Consider the following 11,933-nt stretch of genomic DNA (forward strand, 5'->3'; position numbering starts at 1 on the left):
TATATATATAACTAGTTAATTTAATCAATTCAATCAGAGGGCAGTCGATTCAGTAGGGGGAAAAATCATTCCAGCCATTTTTGCCGAATTGATTCTGACTGAATTAACCTAATACAGTTGATCTTGTAGGCTTCTCTTCTCAAATGCCTATCCTTTCCTCTCCCCCAATCTGCCTGCACTCTAACCCTTCATCCTCTCTCTCTTTCCCTTTTGTCCCCTCTCTGGCTCCTCCTTTTTGGATTCCTTTCTTTTCTTCTTCCCTGCAGCATGTTAAGAAGCCTTTTCCGTGGGCACCTCTTCCCACTCACCCTCCTCTCTCCCCTTCTGCCACACACACCACCCTGCCCTATTGGAAGTAAAAATTCTAAAGCTGATTTTTCTTTTTTTGAATTACAGACATTTGAAACTATTACTTTGCTGAAAACGTCTGACTGTCAGTCTAGAATTTGACGCTTAAGGTAATAATTGTGATTTGTTTTTCCACTTTTAGAGACCTCTTCATTCAAAAGGCTCATGGGTTCCCACTTGGTATAAACTTTTGACCATCTCTTGGACTGTTTTCTTCTCAGTATAAAACCTTTGCGAGGATATGTGGGAGCTGCAAGGCAAGCAATTTTCTGAGGAGTAGGGAGGCATTTGGGGGACAGCGTTAATGTTCAGGAGTCCTTTTGTGTGCCCACTTTGAAAACGCTTCCTCTTATCTTTCATTCAGGATGCCAGGGCTAAGGCAAGAGTGTAGGCCACATGCAGGAGATTTTGAATTATGCATTAAGCTGATAATGTCCCAGAATGCAAACTTATGTCAATAAATAACTAGGCTGGCAGGAGGAGGGCAGTCACCTCACCTCTGTGGAGGGTACCACATGGGGAGAGAATTAGAGGAAGACCAGATGAAGGGTAAAAGGGGGCTCACATCCTTTTAGCTTGCTCTGATGAAGAAGCAAGAAGGCTAAGTTAATATTGAAATTATTGTTTTAAAGTGATTTAGCCAAAGTAAGAAGACAATCTCCAGTGTGGGTCCTCTGTGTGCAAGTTTGCATTTGTGGTGGGGTTAGCCCTTCTGTGGAGCCTTATGTGAAGAAATTCTGTCTAGGGGAGAAATTTGTTTGAATCCTTTAATGAGACCCATAAACTCTTTAAAAAGGTGAGGTTTTTTTTGTGATGAAATTTGGCAAAATTCATAATATGACACTAAAGGTTTTGCTTCTTTTTCTGACGAATATGTAGTAGAAAAGCAGTAGAAGTCAAGCAAGTGGAAGAAGCAGAAGGATTAAAAGAATGCTGTAAATCAGGGGTCCCCAACTTTTTTGGCACCAGGGACCAGTTTCATGGAAGACAATTTTTCCATGGACTGGGGCAGGTGGGGAGGATGGTTTTGGGACGATTCAAGCACATTACATTTATTGTGCAGTCAAACTTCTCTGCTAATGATAATCTGTATTTGTAGTCACTCCTCAGCGCTAGCATCACTGCCTCAGCTCCACCTCAGATCATCAGGCATTAGATTCTCATAAGGAGCGTGCAACCTAGATCCCTCACATGCACAGTTTACAATAGGGTTTGCCCTCCTATGAGAATCTAATGCCACCCCCCACTGATCTGACTGGACGGGGAGCTCAGGTGGTGATGGGAACCATGGGGAGTGGCCGTAAATAACGGATGAAGCTTTGGTTGCTCACCCACTGCTCACCTCCTGCTGTGTGGTCCAGTTCGTAACAGACCACAGACTGGTACCCGTCCTGGCCTGGTACCCGTCCGTGACCCCAGGGTTGGGGACCCTAGCCGTAAACTATCTCCCTGGCACATGATACAGCACTACCCAGTATCTTTAATCTTAGCGTTGCTTTTCCTGCTTTAGTAAAATGCATCGATAAATGTGACCATCTTCTATTGTGAGAAATGAATGGTGGGACATGCACCTGAACACACATGCTTGCGGACACAAATGATTTAAAAAAATATTTAGTTATGTCTCCCAAGGAAATGGAAAGTGTCTGGGGCAGGAGTCTAGGAGATGGACAACTGAACTTTGACTGGTTTTCCTTACCAAAAGAAGCAGTAATTATGTGTGCATTTCATCATTTTCCTAGTGATAGACAGCAATTTGTAGCCTCTGGTTCTAAGCTTTTGCTTAGAGTTTCTGCAGCAGTGAATGCATTTGTGAAGCTGGTTCTATGTGCACACATGCATATACACACCAACAAATTAAAAATGGATCTGGGAAAACACACTTCTCCTTGGAGAGTCATATCAAGCAGTGTTTAAATTAAATAATTTGCAGAGTGTGGGGAATAAAGCTTTTGTAGCAGTGTCTGGAGGTTATCTTCCCTTGGGAAATGCCTGCCATTTAGTACAATCTGGTGCATGCCAATGAGACACACATGCACGCATACACACACTAGTAGATAGGTTTTATTTTACATCTAAATTATATTTATTTCTTTAGATTATCTGCCATTTTGTGTTCATGTCGAGGGGGACAAAAGAGGCAAACCTCTTGTGAAGGGTTGAGGTCATTAAGATCCAAACGAAAGCGAGGAAAGATGATTAGTGGGCAGGAATGAGGGAAGGCTGACTGCTGGAGTAAAGCCAGTTACCCCACAGATCCGCAGGGGCGTGTGGCTGTGATCGGGAGGCTGTTCAGGCTCAGTCTCTGATTTTGCTCCCAGCCCATTGACTGACGGTGAAAGAGGAGCCATTGCTGTGATGAGGTAATGTGACTGGCGGAGCCACAAGTAGATGATATTAGCTGATTTCTTGCTACTCGTCTGGCTCAACCAATATCTCATCCGAATTGGATGTTAAGGAGTTTTTCCGGTTAGGGCCTCATGCCATGTCTCTAGTTAACTCATTCCTTTGTAGCTGGATGTATTCTTAGCCTAATCAGCACACCTAGCCACCTGTGGAGGGAACAAAGTTGATCACAGTGGATGGTGAATGAACTGATAGCCGGGAAAGAGAGGCAGAGAGAGAGAGAGAAAGAGAGAGAAGATACCTACCTATGTACAGGGAATTAAAAAAAGTCCTGGTTATAAAGGTTGGGATAAAACTTAAGTGAAAGTAGTTATTTTCCCCAGGCCTAAGATTATCTTCGTATGCTTTAAACTCCCACTTTTATCCCTTACTTAAGAAAATTCTTACAAATTACTAGTAGCTGGTATAGAAGCTATGAGTTAGAGTTGAACCCACATTCTGGCTCCCCATTTCTTTGAAGAAAATCCTGGCGTATATTAGTTTGCTGGGGCTGCCTTAACAAAATACCACAGAGCAGGTGGCTTAAGTGAAAGAGATATATTTTCTCACAGTTTTAGAGGCTGAAAGTCTGAGACAAAGTGTTGGCAGGGTTGGTTTCTTCTGAGGCCCCCTCCTTGCCTTGCAGAAGGCCACCCTCTTGCTATGTGCTCCAATGGTCATTCCTCTTCGTGCACAAATCTCCTTTTCTTCTAAAGACACCAGTCATATTGGATTGGGGCCCGTCCTAAAGATTTCATCTTAATTACCTCTTTAAAAAGACCTCATCTTCAAATAGGGTTACACTCTGAGGTATTGGGGCTTAGGACTTCAACCTATGAATTTTGGGGGCACTCAATTCAGACCATAATAACTAGACTTCCAAAATATTTGGTAGAAGATAATTTTTTTTCATTCATTTTTGCTAGCTTCTTTAGAGATTTATTCCCTCAACCTTCATTCTCTTCTGCATTTTTATTAAAAACTGACAAGGTAATTTATTATAATTATTTTAGATGCTTGTGTTTTATTGTTTTAAGAAATGGGGTTTGGGAAGAGAAATAAAAGCTTATTTGAGAATACAAACATCTTTTTAAAAATTTTAAACAATTTAAATTTGAATTTTTTTAAAATAAAGGAAGCCATCTCTTGTTGCTAGAAAAGTATGGCACACAGTTTTATCTTGGTGATTAAAAGGACAGAATTATTGAGTCAGTATTCTCTGACCCTGGGCAAGTTACTCAGCCACACTTTGCCTTCCATTCCTTCTCTCTATATTGTGGATAATAAAAAGAACTTCTTCAAAGGGGTGCTGGGAGGATTAATTGAGATAATACATGTAAAATGCTTAGCTTGGTGCCTGGCTCACTGTAAGTGTTCGATAAATATTGTTAATCTAATACCCATAATAACCACAGACACTTATAGAACTCTATGTTGTGCACTGGTGCTGGAGAAAATATAATACTCTTCCCGAATTTCACTGGATTATAGACTAATTTCCTGCTTTTAGAAGTGGAGCTAGGAACAAGGTTTTTATTATTATTATTATTATTTTAAGTAGACTTTGATAGAGGCTTGTACTCCAAACACAGCCAGGTTTTAATACTGTCTTCTGTCCTCCCAAAACCCAAAGATCCTTGGTCCAAAAGCAGAGTTAAAGGGACATTGGAGAAGGGTGGCTGAAGTCTTCTGATAGCCATGGGTCCCTAGGAGCCCCAAATTTTCTTCTCTGGAGAATCTCAGCCTGTGCAGCACGTGTGGACGGGCCTGGCACATGTCCTGCAGTCTCACAGAGGGACTAGTCGCCAGGCCTTCTCTTTGTCCACTGGAGACAGTGGCTCTGCCTCCTGGTCTGGGTGGCCCAGACACAGTCAGAGGCCACTGGACATTCAGCACTGCAATGACAGACAGAGGTTACCCACAAGTTCCTTCAAAATGTGTAGTTGAGAGCCAAACACATTCTTTGATGTATGTACTGTGATCACCTTGTACCAGCCAATACTTGAGTCTTAAGACCCTGCTTTAGAAATAGTGTGGTGACCAAGGAAACTGTTTTAAAATGGCATTTCCTTAAGGAGCCTTTGGCTCCATAAAATTCCGTGAAAATCTGCACCAAGAATCAGCCCTCGAATTTTGAGAGAAGTTGGGGAAGTAGAAATACACTTTGAATTGAATACAGAAAGTAAGGTTTTTGAGCTACGTTAAAACAATGATGGTAATGATACTAATGGCTGTATAAAGATACCATGCTAGGCTCTTTGTATTTCTATTTCATTCGGTCCTCTCCATAATCCTATGAGACAGATACATTTGCTCAAGTTTAGGATGAACAAAGAAGTAAAAAGGATTGCCAGGATTCAAAGCCAGGTATGACATTTGGGATATAGTCTATGACAGAGGTTGGTATACTTGATGATAATGAGAATCACCTGGAGGGGTTTAAAAACCCATGTATTTTTTATGCTGTGCATAAAAGTAAATTCTAGAGATATTCAAAATCTAAACTTCAAAAAGTATGAAAATATGAAAGTTTAACATGAGATGATTTTTTTGTAATTGTCAGTTGGGAAAGATGGATGATTCTAAGTAACAAACAAAAAGCCTTCTGTATGTATACATTACATACAAATTTAAAAGCCAAGTAGTGAGTTTTCAGAAAGTAATAAGAAAAAGATAAATCACACAACAGAAAGATGGGTGTAGGATATGAAAGAGCAATTAATAGAAGAAATAAGAATGGCTAATATGCTTATAAAGTGAAGCTGCAAATGAAATTTTAAAGTGAGATACCATTTTTAATACATTGGATTGTTAAAACTTTAAATTGTGAAAAGTATTTATAATCCATGAGTTGTGGAGAAATGGTCCCTCTTACACTTTTTTGTAGGTGAGAGCAGAAAATGAGTTGGGTGTGGTGGCTCATGCCTGTATTCCTAGCACTTTGGCAGGCCAAGGTGGAAACATCACATGAGGCCAGGAGTTCAAGATGAGCCTGGGCAACATAGTGAGACCCCATGTCTACAAAAATTAGTTGCATGTGATGGTATGCGCCTATAGTCCTAGCTGCTTGGGAGGCTGAGATAGGAGGATCACTTGAGCCTAGGAGTTGGCAGTTACAGTAAGCTATAATTGTGCCACTACACTTCAGCCTGGGTGACAATGTGTAGCCTTTTGGAAGGGCAACTTTTCATTAAAATTTGAAATGTCCAGTTTTTGGATATATTTTTAGGAATCTATACTGCAAAAACACTTGCATATAATTGAAGATAAAGTATAGGAATGTCCATAGAAACACTGGGTGTTGTTGGTAGAGCTAACTGATAAGTTAGGAACAATAGTAAAAGCAAGGTAACGGCTAAAATAATTGTGATTTACACTATGAAATACTATGTAGCCATTAAAAATAATAAGAAAAATAGATAGCTTTAGATGGATCTAGATATAAATCAATATGTAATAATATGAGGTAAAAAAGTGAAAAGAAAAATTCATGGAATAGTGAAAAAGTGAAAAGGAGAATCCAAAGAACAGTCCAACTTTGATTATGTAAAATATACACACAAATAAATTAAAAATGATTACAAAGAGCTACTATAAGAACACTTACACATGTGAAAGTGATTAACTCTGTGTGGGACAGCTGTTGAGGGGATGGCAAAAGCATTCTTTCATGTTTTTACTTGTACTGAAATGTGTGTTAATTTTTAGTTATGAGCATATATTATGTTTTCATTTAAATTTTTTAAAGTGGACTCCCCTAAATGTTACTGAAAATATTGACTTGAGAAATTTTATATTGAGATATGCATGGATAAAAAGATGGATCATGGATAGTGGCTTTATAGATGATAGATTTTCTCTCTGCTCTTTCATATTTTACTTGCCACATATTGTTGGGACCCAGGGATCTGCATGTTAAGAAGCCCCTGAGATACGTCTGGCAGTGAGCTGGGGTTGAGAATAAGTGGCAAAGGCTACACATCTCCAGAGGATTGAAAGGCAACATGGATCTTAGAATTCGAATGTGCCTAGAAAGAGTGATTTTAGTTAGAGTTTGCTTGGAAGTAAATTTTAGAGAACATTATTGTTTCCTTTACTGATTCGGTACTTCCTTTTGGCTTCCAGATTCTGTGGTGACGCTATCACTTTGGTGAGTTTTCCACACTTTCTGTGTGTCCTACACCTCATACTGCTATTTATATTATTAATAACTGTATATGGTCAGTGCTCAAATTCCAAACTCCATTACTTCCCAGCACGTATCAAATTGTTTACGGAATAACCAGTGGGGTGGTTTCAGAAACCCATGACTGATTCTCTGCCTCTTCTTTTCTTTGACCTCTTTTTACTTTTTGTTAGGGACGTGCCATAGAGCTTTTGAGGTTATTGAGCTCTTAGAAGAGACATCATCACCTTTCATATATAAGTGCCTTATTTTCCCATTTCTATCATTGGAAAGGAAGGGCCAGATGTGTGTGTTTTAAAAAAAAAGAACCTTGAATTAATCTACATAACTTTGAAAATCCTGTCTGCCTGCCATCATGTCTTTCTGACACACCGGTATGTATGCCAAATGTTTGTCCACTTCACAATGAGACACTTATTTTTGTATCCTCAGGTCTATTGATATTTGCTTAGAATGTGGTCTCCTCTTGTATGAACTGTGGACTAGGATCCGTTTCCCTCAACTGCTCAATAGGTCTAGGCTGTCCCATTATGTGTTCTACCCCTTATGTATTTCTTGTTTTGGAGGTCAAATTATGGATGAACTGTTAAATCCCCCAATGGCTACTAAAGCAATATTCTTTGGAGGAAAATATAAAATATACATTTGTGGTTTGTCTGTAGTTTGAAAGTCTTTATATTCCATACTGTGGAAGCTCAGTAAAGCTGGAATTCCTAACCTCTGGGTCACAGCATATACTACTGGCTAAGTTTCTCTTGCTTCAAAAGTAGCTACAAGAATGAGAATTATAAAAGGGAGGGGGAAAATCTTCGATAATTAGGATTCATCTACAACTAGAGTATTTTATTAATTACACATTGTAATCACGTGGATAGTCACAAAACCAATCGTGCAAGTCTGTATTTAGAGATTTGTAGACAGAAGACTTAACGTAAACATAGAAATGTTAAACCTACTCAACTGTAACCTGCAAAGAAGATAACAAGAAGGATTCTGTTCTCTGTATGATTTGTGAACAATGCTAAGTAAATATTCATCATTAATATATAATAACTGTTGCTTTTGGCAGTTCACTTTTCATTTAATTTGATAATGTGTCCAGTAAATGAAGTGGTACAGGCTACAGTGTTTTACCAACACAATTGCATATTTTCAATCATTGTTAAATGAAGGCAGCTCAAGGCAAAGCTTTAACCCCCACTAGTTTTGTGTGTGATAAAAAGAGAAGGCGCTATCAATCTTTATTGTCTGTCTCGCTTACTGTAATTGCATTCAATAGTCCACTGATTCTGTTGTCTGTGCTAATGTCAGGAACAGAGGAGAGCCAGATGCTCAGACTTGATCATATGCATCCAGTGGCCACTTTGATAAGTTGGCAGCAAGTCGCTGGGTTTGATGATAAATTGTTAATGCTATAGATTATGAACAGCTGAACACTGCAAGTGTATGTGGAGGAAACTTCTTACCTTGTTTTAAATTTGGCATCATGATGCTAGCTAAAGGGCATGTCATGTATTATTCAAATGCATCTTGCACTGGAAATATGCCAATGACTCATTGTATCCCCATGAATAGTAAAAGCAACAACAACAACAAAAATCCACAGTGATTTGAACATGACATTAATGGTCCCAGGATTATGAAAAGCATTTTGAAATACTGTTTAATAGTTTTGATTATCTAATTCAACAAGAAGAAAGCTTCTGAGTTGTATTCACGTTTAATCCATATTAAATCATACTTTTCCTGGTCATTTCTGTTATATTAGCCAATAATGAGGAAGTTTTCTAAAAACAAACCAGTTTTTTCATTAGTTAAAACCCATGGCAGTTTGCTTGTGAAGGGACGTAAATTGGAGCTGGGGGAAAGCAGTGTGTTGAAATTTTTGCCAAGATTTTGATTCATACAAATGCTGTTGCATTTGAGAGAGACGTGATAGAGACCGTTTGCACAGGGTATACGGATAGGTCTTATTTCTACTGAGCCCATGTGACAGTTGTAAAAGTTCAGGGTCATAGTTCTTAAGTCATTAGAAAGCTATTAAAGTTGTTTCAAAAAGCTGAGCTAACCACAAACTACATCACAATCTTGTTCTGGAGAATGCTAAGCTGTTGGCCACATTTTTAATGGAAAGTTCTGAATGCAACTAGATGAAGAAAATTTCTTTATCATAGGAGGAATTGCCTTTGAGTCTCTAATCATTTATGGTTCAGTTTCCCTAAAGTAAACACATGTAAGAAATACTGTTGTACTTACGGATTGGAACAAAAAAGTTCTCTTATTTCCTTTTGTTAGATAATCAATATTTTATAATCCCTTGTGTAAAAATTTTGTCTGTGCTGCCAGGAAACTCAAAACTCAATCATAGTCACTTTTGTAGCTGAGTGTTCCGCAATGGTTATCTCTTCTTTCATTTCTCCTGCATTCTTGTTACTTTACCTTGTTTTTCTTTTCTTTCTTTGATTGGCAGGATGGAAAGAAAAATGGATAGCAGGGAAAGGAAGTGAAGGAACAAAGTTTACCAGCATGGTTTAAGGGCAGAGCCCTGAGGTATTTAATTGTATCACTAGAATAAAACCAAAGTGTGTAGTTATGACCAAGGCGGGATCCTAGCTGACATAGGGAAAACCACTTAAAACTCTCTTAGGGTCATTTCCTTATCTGAAAAAAAAAAAAAAGTGGGCATCATAAAATCATTCAATTCATAAGATTTTGGTGAAGATTATATTAATTAATGTAAAATAAACATTTAATAAATAATAGCAGCTATAGTGATGAAAACTTTTTACATGAGCTCTGGAATGTAAAGACATCATAAACTTATGACCCCAAATGTTAGAGTTTACTTCCGATGGCATCTGAAATTAAACTCAGCCCTTACAATGATCTCACCATGATTTGGTACACCGCAAGTTAAATCCCACTTTAAGCAAGCAGATATGTGAAAATCTTGGTTTACTCATTTGGTTTTTTGAGATATACTCTTATTTTAGAAAAGATATTGAAGTTTATAAAATTCTTCATTTGAGTGTTCTTTGACATATCGGGCTCTTCTATAAGAATGAGTCATTAAAATTTAAATTCATACAAGATTTGCAAGAGTGTGGTGTTGGCCTAAAGTGAGCTACAGCTCCCCTTTACTCAACGCTTGAAAGAATTCAACCCAGATGAGCACTCCCTCCTTCTGCATTTGTAGTATTGGTACTAATCTTTTGCTTTTTGTGGCACTCCTGGCTGTTCCTTTCTGGGAGTCCCTTACTTCCTGTCTGTCTCTGCCCAGTCTCTAGGTTACAGTACCCAGGGGTTGGCCTTGGGCTCCTTGCTTGCTCTACCTACGCGCTCCCCCTTGGGAACTTCATCCAGTCCCCAGGCTTTATATGCCATCTGTAGACGGATGGCTACGAAATTTCTGTCTCCAATGTGATCCCTCTCATGGAACTTCAGATTCACATATCCACCACTTAGCTGACATCTCACCTTAGATGTGTAAGAAGCATTTAAAACTTAGCTTGATTTTTCCCTCCAGGCCATCTCATTCCCCAGTCATTGTATTTCAAGAAGTATTCCCACCACATAAACTTGCTCAAGCCAAAATCTTAGTTATGATCATCCTTGCTCCCGCTCTTTCCTCACCCACCACATCGATCCATTGGAAATTCCTGCAGCGACTTTCTTTTGAACGTATCTAAATCTGTCTGCCTTTGTCCCTCTTCTCTTTCCCCACCTTAGCCACCATGCCCACGGCACCTGCCCCTCTCACTTGTGCCACTTCAATCACCTCCTGGTGTCTCTGCTTCCCTTCTTGCTTCCTTACAACCCATGGCCCATATGGCACCAAAAGGGATATTTTAAAAACTCAAATAAATCGTGGTGCTGACTTCTTCCTAAATCCCTCCAATGGCTGCCCACCACACTTAGGATAAAGGCCAAAGTTTTTTCATTGTCTGTGAAATCCTACTTTTCCAAAGTCATTTCCTATGAACCCTCATTCCTGTGCTTCAGACACACCAACATTATTCTGACTCAGGGCCTTTGCACAGATATTTCATCTACTTGAAGCACTCTTTCCCAGATTTTTACAGGACTGCCTACTTCCTTGTCATTCAGGTTTTAGCTTAATGCCATCTCACATAAGCTTTCCTGACATCCCTCTGCCCTATCTCTCATATGACTTTATTTTATTTTCTTCAAATCTTATGATGGTCTTATGATCTTTCTTTCTTTCTTTTCTGAATTTCACTGCTAACATGTAAGCTTCATGAGAACAGGAACATTTTTATCTTGTTTACACCTGAGCCCGTGTCCTGCATGTTGGTTAAGACCACACACTCTGGGATGAGATCCACTGGGTTTGAGTGCTGCACTGACACCCACGGCTGCGTCATTTCACACCCATTGCTTCACTCTGTGTGGCTCAGTTTTCCCACGTGAACGTGGAGACTACACTTAGTGTCTGCTCATACTGTCGTGGGGAATAAAAGATATGATACATGCAAGACGTTTATGACAGGTCTGACACTCAATAGATTTTAGCTATTTTCCTCCTCACTTAGAATTATACTTCTGTATAGTAGATATTCTGTGAAAAGGTACACAATGATATTTTTATATCTTGATGATGAATATTTTTGAATTTTATCTATTTTAATACTGATTTATGAAAAGATCACAAATTTTTGACCTCAGAAGAGTAATTAAGATATGCATAATCTTCAACCCAATGACCTACTAACAACGTGTTACAATTTAAATTTGTAAAGTTAATATATTAAATCTTGGTATATTAGTCAAAATTTTTTTGCCAAATAGGCCATTCACCATAAATGGTCAGATCACTTAGCTTTTCTTAATAGATTTTGAAGGTTGATAATTATTTTTTATTACATAAGTATGACTTGTTATTTGGGAAAATTAGAAAGTACAGTTGAACAAGGGAAAAAATAAAAGTAATCTGTAATTCCTGATATTTTTGTGTATATTTGCACTTCCACACTTCTCTGTATACTGTAATATA

At 38.6% G+C, this 11,933-nt stretch overlaps 1 long non-coding RNA gene across 1 annotated transcript in view; it reads left to right on the forward strand.

The window, feature by feature from the left end:
- Positions 1-11,933, forward strand: part of LOC105806127 — a 401,664-nt gene that overhangs the window by 214,582 nt on the left and 175,149 nt on the right. Inside the window, exon 2 of the long non-coding RNA XR_001137242.1 lies at positions 397-458. This is a non-coding gene — a long non-coding RNA (uncharacterized LOC105806127). The remainder of the gene's footprint in view (positions 1-396; positions 459-11,933) is intronic.

Source organism: Propithecus coquereli, unplaced genomic scaffold (genome assembly GCF_000956105.1).
Source record: "Propithecus coquereli isolate 6110/MARCELLA unplaced genomic scaffold, Pcoq_1.0 Scaffold138, whole genome shotgun sequence".
In the NCBI taxonomy this organism is placed as follows: Eukaryota; Metazoa; Chordata; class Mammalia; order Primates; family Indriidae; genus Propithecus; species Propithecus coquereli.